At 36.7% G+C, this 21,333-nt stretch overlaps 1 protein-coding gene across 6 annotated transcripts in view; it reads right to left on the bottom strand.

Annotated features, from left to right (window-relative positions):
• The window catches only part of LOC114935742 (paired box protein Pax-6), a 123,491-nt gene that overhangs the window by 77,969 nt on the left and 24,189 nt on the right, over window positions 1–21,333 (bottom strand). For 3 of the 6 annotated variants that reach the window (XR_014924528.1, XM_029308671.2, XM_085481761.1), the window contains exons 3-5: window positions 20,739–20,839; window positions 7,482–7,925; window positions 5,608–5,695 (exon numbers count right to left, since the gene is read on the bottom strand). The gene's annotated coding sequence lies outside the window, so the exon portion shown is untranslated. Of the gene's footprint in view, window positions 1–3,133; window positions 3,886–5,607; window positions 5,696–7,481; window positions 7,926–8,353; window positions 8,426–20,738; window positions 20,840–21,333 lie in introns of those variants that run through there. The other 3 variants (XM_085481758.1, XM_085481759.1, XM_085481760.1) reach the window with 3 other exon arrangements.

The following is a 21,333-nucleotide window of genomic DNA, read 5'->3' as shown; positions in this document are numbered from 1 at the left end:
TTAAGATTTACCTTTCAAATAATATGTTTTATCGATTCTTTTGCCCCATATTATTTTTCCTTATTTTTAAAGACTTAGACTTCATAAGCTGATAAAATTATACTTGCAGAAAAATGTATAAAAAATTTTTAATTGCTCTATATAATAACAGCGGAGAGAATATGATCAATAACATTTTACATTGCATTTTACTTCGATATCGATCAATACATAATGCTTCAATCCATTCCAGATGTAGACCGTCGAAAGACGTTTCATTGATCAACGTTAATTCGCGCGCGTCGTTTATAGGATCTATTCCTGTTTAACGGCACGTTAATAATGAACAGTTAACGAGGCGTTAAACGGTTATAGATCTTACGGAAGGCTTCCTTCGAAACATAATACAATTCAATCCAATGCAATTGCATCCTGTACTACAAGGAAGTTAGCAATTTTCCGCTCTTTTGTGTAACAATTTACATCTACTTATGAGCATTCTATTTCGGATTATTTATGAGCTTTCTATCTCGGATTTTCAAAAAGCTTTCTCCGTTCATTGCTTTGCCTTTCGTGTTTATCTACGTGGCACAGCTTCTCAAATCTTTCGAGCCTGAAGATATTCTCTCCTCGGACCTTTAAATATTTGTCTTTAGACTCAGATTTATATTATTATAATTTTTTTTTATACCTTCCTTTATTTTATCTCTCACTTTTCAGACAAATTTGAATTAATCTACATAAGTACAAAACATTCTACAAAATGTAGCCTGAAAAGTATATCTATATCGTTGTTATGAAAAATATTTTAAAAGTACACGTACAAAATATAATTTGATTATAATTGAAGAAAGTTAAAATAAGTAAAATTTTCTAGAAATTTTTACTCCGCACAGAATTCTGCTAAAATGGTCCAGGAGACAGATGATTTATTTTTTAATTAATCTACATAAGTACAAAACATTCGAGTACAAAATATAGCCTGAAAAGTATTTCTACATCGTTGTTACAAAAACTATTTTAAAAGTACACGTACAAAATATAATTTGATTATAATTGAAGAAAGTTAAAATAAGTAAAATTTTCTAGAAATTTTTACTCCGCACAGAATTCTGCTAAAATGGTCCAGGAGACAGATGATTTATTTTTTAATTAATCTACATAAGTACAAAACATTCGAGTACAAAATATAGCCTGAAAAGTATTTCTACATCGTTGTTACAAAAACTATTTTAAAAGTACACGTACAAAATATAATTTGATTATAATTGAAGAAAGTTAAAACAAGTAAAATTTTCTAGAAATTTTTACTCCGCACAGAATTCTGCTAAAATGGTCCAGGGGGACAGATGATTTATAGATAAATTTCACGCGTAGATTGTCGTTGTTTACGAGCAATGCCGTATTGCTGGCGCACATTTGTCCCGATTAGAGAATCGCTACCGCAAAGAAACTAGTGGAGGAACCGACGCATAATGCGTCGTCGCGAAAGGAGCGTTCACAATGCGGATATCACCACGGGGGGCGTCTACACTTGTGACGCTCGACATTCAGTCGGTTTCATTCATTCGCGGCCGCATTTTACACGGCGAATCGTATAAAGCCTATCGCCTAATTACACCATAATACTGTGACTGTGGGAGACATGCGAAGGGACAGACTGACAGAGAAAGAGAGAAAAAGAGAGAGATGGAAAAGACACCATGACAATAGTGTGCGGGAGCGAGAAAGATAAAGATATATATATGTATTTGTAGAGATTCGACGCGCTATTCAATCACATTCGTCTCCGGTATAGCGAATTCAGAGGAGAGGGTTAAGTGCTATATGCTTTAAGCCGTATTATGCGCTACGTGCATGAAATCTGCATTTGATAATGTGCGTTAATCAGCAGGATGAACCAATGGAATTCGCGCGCACGCGTGATTATCGCAACGATTAATGTTCACACAATGTACAATTAGTCGAGCGTGCTTGTATCTAAAAATATGAAGTGAAGTGAGTGAAATGTGTCGAAGTAAAATGTTTTGAATATTCATTGTACATCTCAGTCGTATCTCTCAACTAAAAGGAATCAACCGCGTAAAAATGTTGAGTTGTATCGTATTTAATATGATTTCTTTGGTACGTAATATTTCTCTGTACATTTTTATGCTGTATATAAATTGTTTGTTATCGTTTTTCATTAATTTATTGTCGTGATTCATTTCATTTATCTTCTAAATTCCATTTTTAGCAATATGTATATAATATTGATTTTGAAAAGAGTATTAAATAATGCTAATATATATTTTTGAATGTAAGTGAAAGTATTAAGCCTTAATTAAATTAAAATCTGACCATTTTTACTTATCACATTAAAGTAGTTATTTGCAAAGGAGGACATAAATATTTTGCATTAGATGCACACACTTTTTATACTATGAAACAAATATTTTTCATCTTAAGTCATTAGTTTCTATACGTTACTTTTTAACTGAAATATATTTTATATAAAAATGTTATATATTCAATCATCAATGTTGTTTTCTCTCCAACAGTTTTTTTGGAAAATTATAAAAATGCTAAAAAGAAATCGTTTGCATATAAAAAAAATGAAAAAACAAAAATTTTATACAATTTCGCTGAAACTGAGTTTACATAAACTGTTGTTAATGAAAGAAAGTTAAAAATTCTATAAGATTTTATACAAAGTAATAGTTTTATGCAAAGTAAGTATTGAAAATATTTATTGATAATTCACGCGCTCGACTTTCTCTTATCGTTAAAATTAACCCAAATAAGAAAGCGCACTTCAGAAAACACGCACTTAAAATCGCTTTCCGTAATATTGAAAGTAATTTTTCAAATTGAATAGTTAATTGAGAAATGAAGAACTGAATAATAAATACAGATGTAAAATAAAAACGATTCAATTGTAAACAAGACATTTTCTCCTTCTTTTTCAAGTGCCTTAAAATAAAAAGGATAATACAGAGTCGCGATGATATCAGAAGAATGACTAAAATACCTGTTAAAACCAATGCAAGATTAAAATGCAAAAAAAATCCCGCGAGTCAGATCAGTCGCGCGATCTCTCGTGCACCTAACCTTTTCTTGCACTTTCGCTCTTCAATCGAAATAAAGGGAACAAATCCAGCAAACGATTACATACCAAGACCTGCCGACGGCCGACGGCTCCGTCTCCTCGTTTCGGCAGAAGCAGCACTGCGAATCCTTTGGCTGGTCCCGCTTTTCGTCGCACCTCGCGTATGTACGAAACTCACAGTCTCCCGCGCGATCCGCGAGTTGTTTGCGCTTACGTCACTATCTCGCGCGCCGGATCGACCACTTCGATTCGACTCGCGCGGGGGATATATCGATCTACCCGTTCAAATTTGAATTTTCGCTCGCGAGACACCCCTCTCACTTTCGCGGCTAATCGCGCGCGTTTAATACTTAATCTCTCGGATTATATCCGATCGGCTCTGCCGAGCGCGGTCCAACTTCGCGTCGAACTTTACAGGGTTATAGGCGCGGTGCGAAGAAAAGAACGATGATTACAAGCAACCGCGCTTGTGCCGATCCGCGCGAGTGCAGCACACGTGCTGCTCTGCAGCGTGTGATTCCTCTCCTCTCTCGCTTTCGTGAAATCCCCCGTCAGCTCGGGGTGGTGGAGGGTGGTCGCGACGCGAAAAGCCTTCTACGCGAGGACGCCTGACTCTACGAAGGGGGAGAGAGAGAGAGCGACATATACATGCATGTAAACGTGCACATAGAAACGGACGCGAAGAAAGAGAGAGAAAGAGAGAGGGTGGAGGGTGTAATGCGTGTAACTCTCTCTCTCTCTCTTACTCTCTCCGTTCGTGGAAATATTATTAGGTAAAAGCACACGCACGGACTGGCACGCACCGACTCGCGGACTCTCGTTGGGTCGCCTCGCCGCGGTCTCGTGTTGGTACGTTCGACTTGACGTTTGGACCAATGGCGGCGAGCGCAGCTTCCCTTTCTACGTTCGCGCCGCGACAGACGGTGGGGATCCCGGCTCCGCTTCGTGACATCATCGATTCTGAATGGTGGAGATGCTCAACCGTGCGGAAGGTACATCGCGGAGGGTGCGTGCGGTGCGTGCAGTGCGCACGCGCAAGCCAACGTTACGGCGCGCAACTGCACCGTAGGGAAAAGGGTGCGCGCCGTAACGCGCGACGCGTCAGATGGAGATGAACCGCTACTAGGGGCTCATCCGGATGCCGGCTCTCCTTTTATTTCCTCGCCTGAGATTTCTTAATTATCCCTCGCGTCGTCTTCCTATCTCAGCCCGATTAATTGCGACTTCAATTGATTTTAATCTTGAGAATTAATTGCTTATCTCTATAATTCAGGTATTCGAATTGTATCGAATGAAATATTTTTTAAATTTTGTATAAAATGTCTTGGGGATATGTAAACGGATGATTCTCGTTCTCCGGAAATTTGGAAAAATCGATATGAAGATTTGAAGGAAATAGATATTTCTATTCAGGGGTTGTAATAAGGATTTGGACGTGAAATATCTTTAGCGTGCAATAATCGAGAGAGAAATGCTTATAATAGATTCATGTAATCCGATCAAAATTGAAAGAACATTGGTAAATTGATTATTTTACATTCAAGTAAAACTGGAATTGAACGGAATAATTCTACTTTGACACACACACATTCCTCATTTCTAATTATATGATTATATTACTTTCGCGAACGCAGATATTATCTTTACGCTTGTTTGAATCCATCTTGACAGTATGGATAAAAATAACACAGTGAAAAAAATAAGATACTTTCTTTAAAATAACAAGAGTTACTTAATTCTACATTGAAAGTATAGGTATATAAATTTTTTGTACAATGTTTTTGAAAATAAATTTCATTCAAAACTACAAGTTTTGTAACATTAAAAAAATATTAAATGTTTTATCACATCTATATTATATAATAATTCAGTTTATAAGGGGGATGTTGCAGTATATCCTCGTTATTGAAATTTTTTCAGTGTCGCTATTCTTTTTTCTTGGTTTTTGATTTATTGAATTTCTCGTAACAAAAATTTCGACAATTCTCAATTATTGAAAATTATTGAATTTTTGCTGATTTTGAGAGAATAAGAACTTTGACAAATCGCAGGAGAAAAAGAAAGAATTACAAACACTATCTCATTGAATTTATTTCTCAATTTTTTTGTCCTTCACCGAATTCTTAAGGAACAAATTAAAGTGCAAAGAAAAAGAAGCACAAATTTCTCGGCGAGTTTTTTTTAATTTTCTAACTCTTTAAATATTTTTTCGAACTTTCACCACTTTTTACGAGACAGAGACGGAGAAACGACAGGAGCGTGAATATATTGCGCCGTCGGAATTTCGCATCGCTTTTCTTCCGGGGACGCGTCTCGCTAAGGGATATTAAAATATAATTGGCGTTTATGTCCCTTATGCGTGCAAAGCGGTATCTAGTCACGCGTGGACCGACCGACCGTGGGTGTTATGCACGCCAGAGTACGTCATACGCGCGCGCGGGGGTTGATTCACCCTCTCTCTGTATACCTCGGCATAGCATGCCCCTACAATCTTTCTCGCGGGACGGTACGGAACGAGGGATAGACGTGGATGCACTTACCCTTGTGCGTCAACGACGAGTCCGCAAGCTCGTTTCACACGGAACACATCTCGTGACGAGAGATACAAGCGATAAGGTTGTACAGGACCTGAAACACAAGGCACTTATTTCAGTTCAGTTCTTTTTTCTTGGTTTTTGATTTATTAAATTTCTCGTAACAAAAATTTCGACAATTCTCAATTATTGAAAATTATTGAATTTTTGCTGATTTTGAGAGAATAAGAATTTTGACAAATTGCAGGAGAAAAAGAAAAAATTACAAACACTATCTCATTGAATTTATTTCTCAATTTTTTTGTCCTTTACCGAATTCATTTATTTCGTAAAAACGATGTGATTCAGGTTTTGAAAATGCTCTTAATTCTAAAGAAATTCCAATGAATACGAAAATGAAACGATATGATATAATGATCTTGGTAACTTGGAAATCTGGACTTATATACCTACACTTTTGTCTTCAAATGAAAGAAGACATACGAACAAAACAAAGCAAATGATTTTATATCGATTTATCGAAGAGAATGTCTCAATAAATATAAACGATATATCAAAGAAATGTTGCAAGTTAAAGTATTGTACGTACTTTTATAATTAAGAAAATGTAGAATACTACATAATTGTAACAAACACAGACTGCTTAAGAAGCAAACGTAATAAAATTAAAATTAAGTGACTTTACATCTATCATTTAATATGGAAGATAATTACTTTTTTATTTAAAAATTATATAAAATATAAGAAATTTAAATATTATTTTTCTTTCGGCTTTTTTACTTATTAGCATGACATACAATTGCAATATAAAAAAAGTGATATAAACTAATATATGGTTTTATTTCTTAAGCTAACAAAATAGAACTTTTATTTCAATTTCGAGCTATATTCTTCTTTCTTATTATGTTTTACTTTTATATCTTTTTGTGTCTCGAGTCTTAGAAAGACGACGATCATCACTGAAAATTTTGCAACGATCGATTATATTATCGCATCATTCGATGAAATCGCTCGCGAAATGCGTTATCTTTTAAAAGAATGCTGATTTTATTCTATTGGCATTTTCAACAAGGATAATGGCTGAAATAATACCTATTTACATTTTGACAAATTCCCGATTTTGCGAGAAAAATATATTATTAATTAAAACGTTGCATAAGTCGAAATGGAATCGCGGTCGTTTAAGACGTCATTACGAATCCGATCAAATAAATTCGAACGAGTAGCGAAGGTCAACTGTGATGCGACGTAAGAAAGTCAAAGAAGTTTGCTCAAGTTATCTTTGCACTTCACGAAAACTTGAAGTTAAGATAACGGTTGCGCGAAATGAAAACAAATTTCAACAGATGCTTGAAAAAATTCAGCAGTCGAAGTACGTACATTCTCTATAAATATCTGATTGTGATTAGTCTTTTTACAAATTTTGAAAAAGAAACCTTGAAGAAAACAAATAAGCGCTAAATATAAGTCGTATTCCAAGTGTGATATTTTAATGAAAATATTCTGTTTAAAAATATAAATGAGATGTATAAGTAGATAAATATTACATCAAAATAAAATGAAACAAGATTTTTATATTAAAATATTATTATGGCCTCTCTTTTATTAATTTTCATCGTCAATTAAACTTTTAAAATTTCTCTCAACTTTTATCCAATACCAAGCTTCCATAAAAAAAAACAGAAAATTGAACTAAATTTAAAATTAATTTAAACTACTAAAAGTCTTGATAAAAAATTATGTTAATTAATCATATATAGTAAAATGTATCATACTTGTGATAAAGTTGGTATTTACATAATCTGTTCATTAAATATCACACGATTTATTATATATAATTACTCATTATATTCCCTATGTTTGTGTGCAGATGTACTTACGAAAATTGGATAACTCCGCATACTTCCGGATGTGGATTTGCGCGCGCATTCGCGTTCACGGGCGTCCCATAATCCGGAGAGAGTCGCCGCTGCAGGTCACGATGTGAACCCGGCTTTAGGAGATCCACGCGGTGGAAGTAACGCGTTTCGATTTTGCGTTAGCTCAGCTACGCGTGAATCCAGCCAAGGTCAAGTCGTTCCCCGTTTCCGAGCATCCCTCCGGCACTCGGGCAGAGCTCTTAAGATCGATTCCAACCAATTTTATACGTAGGGTGGCCCTCTACAAAAGCAGGATGACGTTAGGTGAGACACAATTATCCTCGTTTACACCTCTCTCTCCTCCTTATCCTTTGTACTTGCTCCTGACTAGGTATTGTGGATAACTAATGCACTTTAACGAATTAATTATGCAATGCGCTCGCAAGTTGGGATATCATCGGAAATCTGCAAAAAAAAATTATCGCCAATAATTAGTATCTCTATATAAAAATTAATTTGCTTATATAAATAGGATTTAAAAAATCTAAAATGTAAATTCAAGCTCGAAAAATGTCAGTAATCAATGTTACTTAGTTTGCGTTTTAAATAAATTTGTAATATCTTTCCAAAGCTGTTCTATCTAGAAAATAAACGTTTCTCTTAATCTTCTAAATGCGACAAATTTTTTCATCTTTTTTTTTTGTATTTCTAGTAAGAGATGTGCTAAAATCTTTATTAATTTTTATTGTGTTCATTATATTGAAATGCTAACGATTTAAACTTTGCTTGCGATCTTCTTCGATATCAATTTTATTTTCCCCGACAAACACAAGACAGACGTACAACTATTTTCATCGAGAATACATTTAACGAGTCTGTTATCAACTTCTTACTCGTCTATCCATTGATTCTTCATCACCACTTGAACAAACTCGAGAATAGCATGGCTCAATACGATGATGGAGCTAACAAACCAAAGAAACGAAAGAAGTTATTATTTGCTGACTCTTGTCTGTTCTCGAACACTCTGTCGCGATAACACTATTTGCATTCTCGAAGTTTGAGTTTATTTTTGCAAAATAAAGAATCGATCGAATTTTGTACAATTTATAAAAGAAAATTTATCATAGTCAAAATTACAATAAAAAATAATTTAAAAATTTTGATGAAAAGAAATTAATAATAAAATATTCTGCAAAATATATAAATATAAAATGTATTCTAGAAAATCTGCAAATAAAAATAAAATTAATTTTTATTAATTCCTAGATCCTTGATTCTAAATTCTAGATAGCATTCTCACATAATTTTTATTCTTCCAGCATTACGCGACATTTTCTAAAAACAATTAACAAGTAATAAAAAGATGTATTATACGTATATTTAATAATAATAATTATTATATTATTAAATTATAAAAATATATACAATATATAAAATTCAAAAAATTATTCAATTATTTGATTTTTCGCGACTCGCTAACATTTTTCTAAATGTAGCATAGCCTGTTTAAAATATCTTTACGTTCTTGGACGAGCAGGTAGTCAAACAAGGTGAAAGTAAGAGCAAGAAGACGAAAGACTCGACGAAGGGAGCAGAAAAAGAGATCGACGGATGAAGAACCGGAGAGGGAACGAGATCGAGAGAGTGGCGAAGCGGCGAGAAAGGGCCAGGTAGAGAGAAGGGCAAAACAAACAAATTAACGTCAGAGTCGCTTGTTTATTGTTGGGTGGGGACACGGTAACCACGCCTTTGTCAAGCACGCCCTCCGAGAGTGTTACCCCCGTTATCCCCCGTCATCCCCCGCTGTTTCCCCACCAGTATCAACTCTGGCTCGCTTGGTATCCCCCACCTAGAATCGAGACGAACCCCCTAGGCCGACGTTTGGGTGTGTACACGGTGGTGGAAGTGACGTCAGCAACCCCGATGTCGGGCATGCAACAGGCTGCTCTCGGCTGGTTACTGAAACAACCCCGAACGACCGCGCGCCACTTGCCCACTTGCCTTTAAATTTGCCCATTACACCTCAAAGAAAAGTCAACGATTTGACTATGCATTTTCTTACGCAATGTGTCCGATAGTATCTGTTACAAACAAATCTAGAGAGTATTTTATTCTTCTGAAAACTTTAAACTACTAGACACATTTAATAAGCTTGAAGAATTTTATTTATCGATCAATCATCTAACTGGTCCTCAATGTGTCAAAAACTTGTGATTATTTCTTCAAAGTTTGTAATCAGTAAATAAACGCTATTCTTTATATTTTTTTCAGATTTTTATGCCTTTTTGCTCTTTCTGATCCATCACTGATTTTTTTCAGAGCTAAACGACAGTTAAGATACGTTCGCGATTGATGAATCGACAATGATAACTCCTAAGGGAGAGATTACATTGACTATTCAAGTTATGATAAAAGGCTCAGCGAAAGATGCTCGGGGAAAACAGTGACAGGATACGATAAGAGAAGGATAGAGATAGCTGTCTAGCTGGTCCAAGCGAGTCTGGCGAGTCAGTCGGCGAGAGGGCCGCAGCCGCGCGGATTGTAAATTATACCGGGCAGATAGAGAGAAATTCATGCTCTGATGACGCAGCGTTAACCACTCTCCGGTCATGCGATGATCAAAGGTAACAGTAATGGCCCGTGAGAGGATATCCGCCTGTATTTCGCCTAATATACTGCTCGCTAAATGCTGACGCGATTTCACTAGCCAGACGAAGAGAGAGCGACGAGGGATGAGACATGCGACGAACGATAAACGCATCGAGAGAGCTAGACAGAGCAAGAGAGAGAGAGAGAGAAATTGGGGAGGCAAAAGCGGAGGAGAACACGAAGAGAAACGCAGAATGCCATAAATTGTCGAGGCAACGTGTGCACCTAATCTGAACACACTCCGTGTCGACGAACGGTCAAGCGAGAGATCGCGCTTACCGTGTAGCTTTCAAAAATTTCACACATTACCAATCTCCTCCCGCTTCGCTCCAGCCCGGCTCGATCCATCATTTCGGCAGTTTACCGGGAGCCCGTGAAAATTATCCCGATAACGTTCTCGACCACGGCTCGTTTGTCTCTCCAAGTTTACTCTCTTACATCGCGAGCGAATCTTTCACGTTTTTCAAACTATCATTTTTTTTAAATAATTATTAACATTGACAGTTTTTACAATTGTCAATGAAAACAATTTCGAAAATTGTTATAATAGAATAAACAATGCTTTCTTTTATTATTAATGAGAAATATTTTTTTTTTTTTAACCAAGTTATACTTTATATTTGAAAGTAAAATCTTAAATATTTTTAATTTTACGTATATGTACTTGTCGATCTCTTTATGTGAAACTCATCCGTAATATGTGTAACGATCTTTTAATAATTATTAATATTGACAGTTTTTACAATTGTCAATGAAAACAATTTCGAAAATTGTTATATCATAGAATAAAGGATGCTTGCTTTTATTATTGACGAGAAATATTTATTTTTTTTTAACCAAGTTATACTTTATATTTGAAAGTAAAATCTTAAATCTTTTTAATTTTACGTATATGTACTTGTCGATCTTTTTATGTGAAACTCATCTGTAATATATATAAAGATCTTTTTCCTAAAATATTCTATATATATATCATACAATCCCCAATATTCATTTCCAAAAATCTGACATAGTCACATACATACACACTTATTTGAGGGTTGTTGAAAAACCGTAATATAACGCTCCGAGAACGCGTACATATATATATATATTCCGGGGGCATCGAATAATGGTACCTTCGCATGTGTACAACAGGGTGGTATCGTTATAATAGTGTTTCTCATCCCTCCGACACAATGGGTCGGCCAGGTCAAGTGTGCGCACACTAATCATGTTCCTGGTCAGAGAACCGGAGGTCCGAAAATGTACTGACGAAATGCGAACTATGCACGAATCACAATGCCCGGCTCGCACTCTCGGCCAGATGCCACGGGGCATTCTGCGTGATGCTGCCCTACGGCCGGTATGCGAGGGCCCTGGATGCTGGAACGCGCGCGTTTTCCCGGGCCGCGTATCGATCATCCGCGGTATATACGCGCCGATGCCGGGATACTATTAGCCCGTGTAGTTGATTTTGTGCCGTTCTTTGGCAAGTTAATGGAAATTTCGCTACGCTGTACTCTCGGGACGATACGGCGCTTTTGGGGTAAAATCGAAAAATTATTTATTTTTTTTTTTTTTTTTCATTTATATCGTTTCGTTTTATTCTCGTTTCATAATTCCTAAAAATTTGAAGTTTAAATTGTGGAAACGACAAAAAAGAAAATATATGGTAACGCTTGTATTCGGTTTTGATTTTTAATGTTATTACTCAAAGCAATGTGTTCATTCAATTTATTTAAAATCACCTGAGTTGGTTCGACCTTTTTTCAGCATATTATTTCACGGTACGAGCCATAAAATAAATTATGTGAAATTTATGCGGATAATCAAAAAGCCACAAAGTATGTAATATTATTCATAATTTAAATGATAATATTTTAGAACTGTGAAAAAATGTTATTTTTGTAACAATGATTCCCCATGTTTATACAAAGTGTCTCCGAACCGGCAATGCAATAAAAAAAACAAGAATAATTAATGGAAATCAATTCAAATTTATGAATAAAATATGCCGGAAACATTTTCTTGATTATGTAAGCTTACGTATTGCTTTTTAGGCAATCGTCATCTGATCTCATCATTTGAATAAGCAAAAAATACATATTATAGAGGCTATAATAATTTATGCTTCACGATTTATTAAGTCTCATATTATTGTCAAAAATTGTTAGAATGTATTAATAAAAAACTAAACATGTTTTCACATGTATCTTTAATCTCGCAGCATCTTTAATACGACCGAGATTGCATTCCATTATTCGTTCCATTGCGTGTAAAAGACTCGCGATGCAGGAGAGTTGCGGACTATTGTGAAAAGACGACGCGGGTAGCCAAAAAGCCAAAGTATGTATTCGCCACCTGTCTCGCGACTGTACGAGGAGAAGAGCGTCATTCGATCGCTTTCGAGAAATCCAAGAAACTGTGTCGAAAGTTTTTCCCACATAAAGCTGAAGAGGGATCGCGCGAGAACGGATGTGTCGCGCGAGAAATCACAATGAAGACTTTCGACTACTGTTGTGGGATTCGTGTCGAGAATGACAAAAGATTCGAGATCCGCGATGTAAAAGAGTGAAAAGGACGAATCGTTGTCCGGGGGTTGGGTGGAGGAAAAGAGGGAGGGAGAGAAAGAGAGAGAAAGAGTGGAGAACGCGTGGGATAAGGGAGGATTAAAATCGAGTACCCCTCTTCTCGAGGGGTATTAATCCGTCCCTTATTACAGATACGATAGTTCGTTTTTTTTGTGCTGCTTTGCGCTGCACAGATGACCCTCGAACTCTTGCGGATAATATAATAGGGATTAAATATGCATACAAATGCATATGCATTCGTTCTATACATATACGTGAACACTTTATGATAATTTACAATCGTACGTATAAAAAAAATATATGCAGATAACTGCTAACATATATCAAATCCAATTTGTTTTAAATACAAAATTTCCTGTATCACTTTATTAAAAGTGCCAAATTATTTTACAAATAAATGCAGCAAAAATAAAAAAAATACAAATTAAAAATTTTTAAATAAATGCAGCAAATAAATATTGCTTCGATAAAATGTTTTTCTTCCTCGAAAATTACATGCGTATATAGATTGTTAATAATATACTTCAATAATAAATAAATTAAACAAATATATAGTACGAGAAACGCTGAAACACCCTCAGCTCCACATCACGAAACGTAAGGGGGCAAAGAACGAGCCGAGAGTTTGAGGGGGTGTCTTTGAATGGGTAAGTTCCGGATTTAAAATCCCGGTCTCTCCACTCGAAATCGCGTTACCGAACGTGTGTCTTCGCACCCTTCGCAGCGTGCGAAGGGATTAAGAGTACTACCTACGTAAAGTTCTCTGCCTATTTCCACGATACTCGCACCACGGGGGTATTCTTGGGTAACCGCAGATGCAACGTGTCAAAGTCCCGCTCTCGAGTCTCAAGTCTGTAAACGTAAGCGTGTTGATACGTCGTCCTCATCGTCGTCGTCGTCGCCATCGTTCTCGCGAAAGGGATAACCGAATGAATGGCAAGTACGCGCGTGGCAACGTAATTTGAAATGAAGGGCCGCAAACGAAGCAACGTGTCATCCTGCGTATCCTTAATGCGAGAAAAAAGGAGGAAAAAAAGAGGAAACCGCTCTTCCGATGTGTGGTAATTTCATTTCAAAGTAGGCGCTCCCGCAACACGCGCGAGGAAACGGGAAATGTAATTAGAGAGTACTAACTACTCGAGCCCTTGCGCGATATAATTAGCTCCGTCGGCTCGCATTCTATACGACGAAAGGTGAGAAGGAGAGTTTCAGGATTTATATATTGGCTCTTTACATCTTCGTTACGTTTGATTCTGTTTACTCGAGCGGCGAATAAAATGTGTCGGTAAGAATAACAAAGATTTGAAGCGCATGTTCTTGTCTAAGTGAGTAACATAAACATATTGTAGAAAATATATATCTCAAGCCTACATTTTATGTTTCATTTTCTTTCATTTCTTTCAAAACTCTTACGAATACAATCTCTAGGTGTTATATTGATCCCTACTCTTATTATATTGATTATTTCGATCTAATAATCTTTATTAGTTTCACTTTCTTGATACAATATTATTATTATTATGCTATTTTTATTAATATTGAGCTAAAAAAAGTATTTATTTTTATTCATTATCATATTTATTATTTTTATTCAACTTCCACCTTGTAATTTCTCTGTTCATGATTCTTAGATATTTCAAGATACATTTAAAAAAAGATCTTGCGGTGCATTCTTCATTTGCATAATGATCTGCATAATTATATTCCGAACATCTTTGCACGTATTTATGAGCAAAAAATGTATCTGAAACATGATGAACCACCATAAGCGTTGCTAGCATTCCCTTCACGGTGGTCCATTTCCCATCGTTCATCGTCTGTCGCCTGCTTGGAAAATATCGTAACTTCGTATAAAATATCTTGTATGGATCGCTCTGGCACATGACCGGTCGACGATGGGTCATCCAATACTCTACTCTATGGCGAACTTTTTTGTGCTTCGGGATGCCTATATGGCTCGCTCCACGAGATCAGTTCATCGTTCGTCTCGTCGTAAGCAGCGAAGACTCTTTATGGGTTCCCGGCGTAATATTACGCTTCTGGGTGGCTTGCCTTCTCGATGACAAATTCCTTGTTTTTGAAATGTCGCTCCTACATTTTCTTGTTATATTGTTCGATAATCGCAAATTTCATCGAAAGAATTTATTTAAAATAACAACATAGATTGACAATATTAGCATCATAAGAGGCGAGATTATAGTGGCACTTCTTGCAATGGTAATTAAGAATTATATTACATAATTTGCAAATAAAAATATTTATAATAAAAATTAATTTTCTTCACACTAATTTTGAAACAAATTTATCGCCGGTGTCTGATTCTGACTTGATTTGATAATCCTTTTTAAAGATATACGATTGACGTGTCAGAAAATCCACTGTCAAAATTAAATGATAAATCAATTTATATATTTGCACATGACATTTCAGGCACTTATTAATTATTCTTTGTCGAAACTGCATGTACGAGATTCGTTCCTTACTTTTTAATTACACTTGTGAAATTTAGGAACAGATTCAAATGTGAAAATTAATAAAAATAGAAAAGTTAAATGCATAAATTTTATATTCTTTAGACATTAAGTATATTCGCGATAGGTCGTATTACAAGAGCAACTTTTTATGGAAATGACAGAATCGTGCCAGAGTGAAGAACGTGTCGAAGCAAATAACGTGATACGAAGTATACACGATCACTAATTATACCCGATCGAATTCGTGATTCGATAGACATTAATGAAATCAAACACCGTGACATTCTCTTGCGCGGTGAATACGTATGCAAGAAGGATGCATAAAGATATCCCAAGTATCGCATAAGAGACATTGCGCGGACAGAATATATCTGCAATTCTCCTCATCTGTTATTCTCAAGGATCCTTAGATAACTTAAGTCGCAATCTCGAAAAATATATATCAGTTGCACAGATCTTTTGCGCTATCTTCCATCATCCACGAGTTTTTTAATCGATGCAGAGCCAGTTTTTCCTTAGGAAAAATGTCTTTGAAATTCTATTAACACTTTTCTGATTTTTTAATATTCTATTTTAGATAAATTTAAAATAAATTAGAAAGAGAAAATCAATTCTGAATTTAATACAAAATAAAATATTGTTTCACATTTCATCGTCGAGCCTTGATTCTTCACACGAGTGAAATCTATCGCTATAAAATTTTATTAACCCATTACTGTTGAAATAAATTCCAATTTCTAATATCAATTTTTCAGTTTTATTTCTAATATCAATAGTTTCCAATATCAGTATCCAAGTCTGCCTTTAAATGATGAAAAATGACGTTTAATATGTACAGGTATAACTGTTTTTCTATACGAAGAGATATAATTTTTCTTAGAAAGGGGTTGCTGCGCTTTTGTCTGGCAGTGACTCGATCGTGCGTTGCTCTCCAAAATAAGTCATCATCGATCCCGTTCGTCATCGTAAGTCGCATTGGTCACGCTCTCGAGAATTCCCGCCGATAACAATGAAGAAAAATAGTCATCGCGGTCGCGGTGCGTAACACGCGCCAGCATCCGCATAATCGCGACAAACACGTCCGGCAGTTAGGCCAGTTCACGACTCACGAACACAAGGTATACAGAAATAGACAGCGGCCCGTGACGAATCGTATAAAGCCTGACATCTCCATCGCCGAGGCGCGATGAAAACGAGAAACGGGCCCCGTCGAGTCACGCCCAAACGCGACCCATTGTCTGTCGGGCATGTCGTTCCGCCCGAGATTTATCGTTCGGGGTCCTCTCTCTTGTCATTATCCACGCTCGATTCGCGACGATTATCGAGCTCGTCGCACCGATCCTGTCCTCCCACGGAATTTGTTTTTGCCACAGTTCCCGCCATCTGAGCGAAATGTTCGATTCGATTGCAAACATATACACATCATCGAGTTGATCAAAAATCATATTCAAAATTTAAGTCCCAGTCGACTTTTCATCCATTATTTTTTTAATTATTGTATAGCGAAAATAAATTATTTTAATATTTAATTATTTACTATTTTTTTGCAAAGAAGCTCTCTTGAACATTAAATAAATGGTATTATATTCTAGTTGTAAAATAGAATCTAAGGGCGCAGTTTCTTCATTAATTTTATCTCCGCATTATAAACGAAAATAAAATTGACGCGACATTTCTCTTGTTATCGCGTCTCGGAGTGGATATACAGGATATAGAAAGCGGACGAGTAATGACATATTTGCATGCCCGTGATATCATTCGTCGAGCGAGCGAGATTTATCGTCCGAATAAGAGCGTCTCGTTATTCCGTACGCCGAATTCGCCGAGCGGCTTTCCCACCCCGATTTTCCGTACCCCGTCGTCAATTTTGTTTTCGACGCAGCGGCCGTTAGCGCCGTTTCAGCCGTGGCGATTCGCAAACGGCTGCTCCGACGTGGACGTTCGCCGTAAACCCGCTGTTATTAGCATGTCGAACGATGTTGCGAGCAACGAGAATGTCGATCCGGCAGGCGTACGCGCCATTAATCCGCGCACCAAATTACAAGCCACGCTGATGTTCAATGGGCCGAGCGCGATTTCCGCGCTGCGTTACTTTTCGCGCGCGTACGTTAAACGCGATTTCGCCTCGGCAACGTATTTCTGAAGAATCTGGATGAGAAGAGCCCATTCCTCTCTCTCTCTCTCTCATTCGAGAAAGGGAGAAACACATTTTTCCACGCTTCTTTGTAACCAATTTCATCGAATGTAAAATTAACAAGATGACAAAATTTCTTCCGCAACATTTATGTGTGAACTGTTTGGCAGAAGGATGTATAAGTTTTTTCCTTATTTTAAAAAGTAACAGATTAATCTGTTAGCTGTTTTATTTGATTAAATATTTTTATCTATGTTTATGAAATCAGAAATTGTAAAGAATCGAATTTTGTATCACGTCAAAATTATTAAATAGTACGATCTTCGAAATATATATAATGTATAATATTGTTTTATATATCAATTCATGCGATAAATTCAAAGTTGAAAGTATTGGGCAAGATCACTTAAGTCTGCAACATAGTTTCATCTCTCCTTCAACATAATATAAACTTATAAACTCTTCCAATATTAACAAAATTTGTCATATTGAAAATATCAAGGGTTGTATGTGATCGATAAATACTTTACGAAAAGTTTTGCTTTCTAAAAACTATGGTATATGCAAATTACGAACTTGGCAAAAACATGTGTTCGCACTTGCGTATTTCGGAGCCGCTAAGAAAGATATCAAAAGAGCGGTCTTCGCACATATGATTTCTCAAATAGAGAGAGAGAGAGAAAGAAAGAAAGAGAGCAGGATTGCATTATGCAATCACACTTACGTACACACGTGTACGCAAATATCGCACAAGCACACACATATCCGTTTTCCGTGGTGTGCGGGCGAACGAAAAGCGACCTCGACGAAGTTGCCCGTGCGAGGGAACGAGACGAAGGATGCAGGAAACGGGGGAGAAAGTTGCGCGCGAGGGTGGCTCGCGGTGGATAGCAGTGGCGGCGGCGGCGGCGACGACGGCGGCGGCGGTGGCGGCGGCGGTGGCGGCGGCGGCGGCGGCGAGGTAGTCATGACGACCGCAGCGACCAATCATCCGGAAGTAACGCAGCGCGAGATAACTCTGCATCCAATCAGGTTTAAAGCGGGGACGGGGTTGGCCATCCCCCGCAGAAAATCACCCCCGTAGCGAAATTTCCACCGTACGAGGGTAGATATACAAGACGACAGACGGCTTTCTCCCTCTCTCTTTTTCTCTATCGCGATCGTACTCCGCTCTCGAAACCCGGGATGACGGCAGGACGATGGCGGTTGTTATCCCTCCTCCCGCATTTCTTTTTTTTTTTCGTCTTTTAATTCATAACCTTCGACCGCCAAGTGATAACCTGCAGGTTGCTGATAAGGGAGCCGCGATGTCTAGGGATGAGAGCAGCAGCGGCTGATGAGCTCGAAGATCCGAGTTTTATGTACGCGGAAGATAAAGGTTAAGAGAGGAGAGAGAGAGAGAGATGGCAAATGGATATCTTATCTTCGGGATCTATTTCTCGCAATATTTTTCTGCGTCGTGTTTTTCTTCATGTATTTTTCACTGACAGATTATTCGCAGAGTCAAAAATTTCGACGTAGCAAAAATATACATTTATAATAGATATCCAAAGATTTTGCAATTAATCGATTTTTAAATACGTATTTCTTAATGTTTCTTCTTTTCCAAATTTTATTATGCACATTGTTTTATGTGAAAAATATCTTTTATGATAATGAATGCATAGGTATTAATGCAAGCAAATATTACTATTCGTCCAAGGGAAAGAAAAATAATAAAATGATATATAGTATAAAAATGAATTTTAAAATATATATTGTGTAACATATTTTTATTAATTTCGATTCTATCTAAAATAAGTTTAATCATCGTTTTGATCTGTTACATATGATTTACAATTTTTTAGAATATGATATATGTTTATTTACTACTGCAAAAATATAAAAAATGACAGCTACTGTTTCTACCTATTGCAAAGTGAAATTTATCAATCATCAAACTTGAATTTATTTTTCGTTATAATTTATAGTTCACATTACTTTTCGTCAGCATAAAAGACATTTTTCATAACACGTTCGATGAACGCACGTGTAACACGGTTCGCGTACGCTATTCTCTCTCAAGGTACTCCGTAGGAAAAAAAGAACACATAGCTTACACGTAAACGTGCCGTCTTATATATATCGAAAATGCGTTTATGGTCTGGCAGCGAGCCGATAAGAAGCCCCATAAAACGAACGGCGTTCCGTAAGTGTTCGCGGCGTAACTTCGGGGTCGTCCGGGGCTGTATCTCGCATTTGTCACGTTTATCGACTTCGCGCCGTGTACTCCGCACGGTTTCACCGTGACACAGTTCGACGCACGAACGAATCTTACCGCTTTCCACTACGTTGCGGGCGCGGGAAGGATGACACTTTCGAAGAAAACTTTTTAACCCGTATCCAATTCCGCGAATATTCGGCGAATCTCTTATACTATCCAAAAATAATCTGTGAATAAGGGATGAAGTAGAAATAATTATTTTCTCAAGAATCTCTCACCTCTACGAAACAAAATTGCAAGTACTAAAGTTTGGAAAAAGATGTATCTTTTTTAAATAAAAATAATTTGTTAAAATAAAGTTTCGGCGAATCTCTTATACTATCCAAAAATAATCTGTGAATAAGGGATGAAGTAGAAATAATTATTTTCTCAAGAATCTCTCACCTCTACGAAACAAAATTGCAAGTACTAAAGTTTGGAAAAGGATGTATCTTTTTTAAATAAAAATAATTTGTTAAAATAAAGTTTCGGCGAATCTCTTATACTATCCAAAAATAATCTGTGAATAAGGGATGAAATAGAAATAATTATTTTCTCAAGAATCTCTCACCTCTACGAAACAAAATTGCAAGCACTAAAGTTCGGAACAGGATGTATCTTTTTTAAATAAAAATAATTTGTTAAAATAAATTTTGTAAGTGCAAAATGATGTTTTCGCGAAAATAGAATCCATTCTGATCTTTACTTTACTGTGATTATCTGGTTATATCATATATTTTGCCCAACTTTAAATGAACATTTAACAATATCAACTAGATGACTTTGCTATGCTGCACCGTCGCTCTTGCGGAAAATTTTCTCCAAACAGCTCTTACTGGCAAATCTCGCGCGAGCTCAAATTGCTAATTCGTTTCGCGTCTTTTTGATTACGATACAAGCTCAGGGAAGCGGAAGGAAATAAAGGAAGAAAAAATTTTTTCTCATCACTCCCTCTCTCTTTCCCTTTGCACTCACGTAGCGTGCCTACCTCCACGCGGTGAAAGATGGATGGATGAATTCTATCGTTATCGAGTCGCACCCCCGTTTGTGAAACGGGGCAGACCTCACCCCGCCCGCAAAATCTCTCGCCCGAACGTGCATATTTCCATTTGACACGCCTCGCCGGGCGCCTGATTTTATTAAAAACCCCCGTAACCCGATTCCGCGCGCTTCCACGGGGAATAAAATGTTTCTTCTACTCACAACTGTCTCTCGATTTCTGCAAGATGAGCGCAATCAGTTTCGAAACTCCTGACTCCAAAGATATAAAGAAAGATAGGTCGCATGATGACTTTCCTCGAGATCTGCAAATTGAATTAAAAAATTAATCAATAAAAGATTTTTCCTTTAAAAGATGTCTTTTAAAAGATTTTTTGATTGCGTATGTATTAAGAGAAAAATATGTAGTGTATAATATTTGAAACTTATGTAGGTATAAATTGACATTGTTAATGATTTCACATTTTTCGCAAATATGCGCTTCGTGCGAATTGTCATATAAATTTTGAAATGAATAAAAAAAATAATTTATATTCTTAGAAGACCCGTTCCTCGGATAAATAAAATGAATAAAATCAGAATCTCAAAGGGAGTAAAATAAATTTCTGCTAAAACAATAAGAACTTTGCTAATCGTATTGGTTGGCGTACAGTTCGTTACTTAGCGATACATTTGACCCCTCGTTTCGTAACTAAATTAGAGGTCTTGATACACGAATATTCTCTGGATGCCGAAAATCTGGAATATACAGCGAGAAGAAGAAGAAGAGAGAGAGAGAGAGAGAGAGAGAGTAAAAGAC

Source organism: Nylanderia fulva, unplaced genomic scaffold (assembly GCF_048542155.1).
Source record: "Nylanderia fulva isolate GAGA-0341 unplaced genomic scaffold, ASM4854215v1 Scaffold19, whole genome shotgun sequence".
Taxonomy (NCBI): Eukaryota; Metazoa; Arthropoda; class Insecta; order Hymenoptera; family Formicidae; genus Nylanderia; species Nylanderia fulva.
This window is presented reverse-complemented; position numbering and strand designations above follow the sequence as displayed.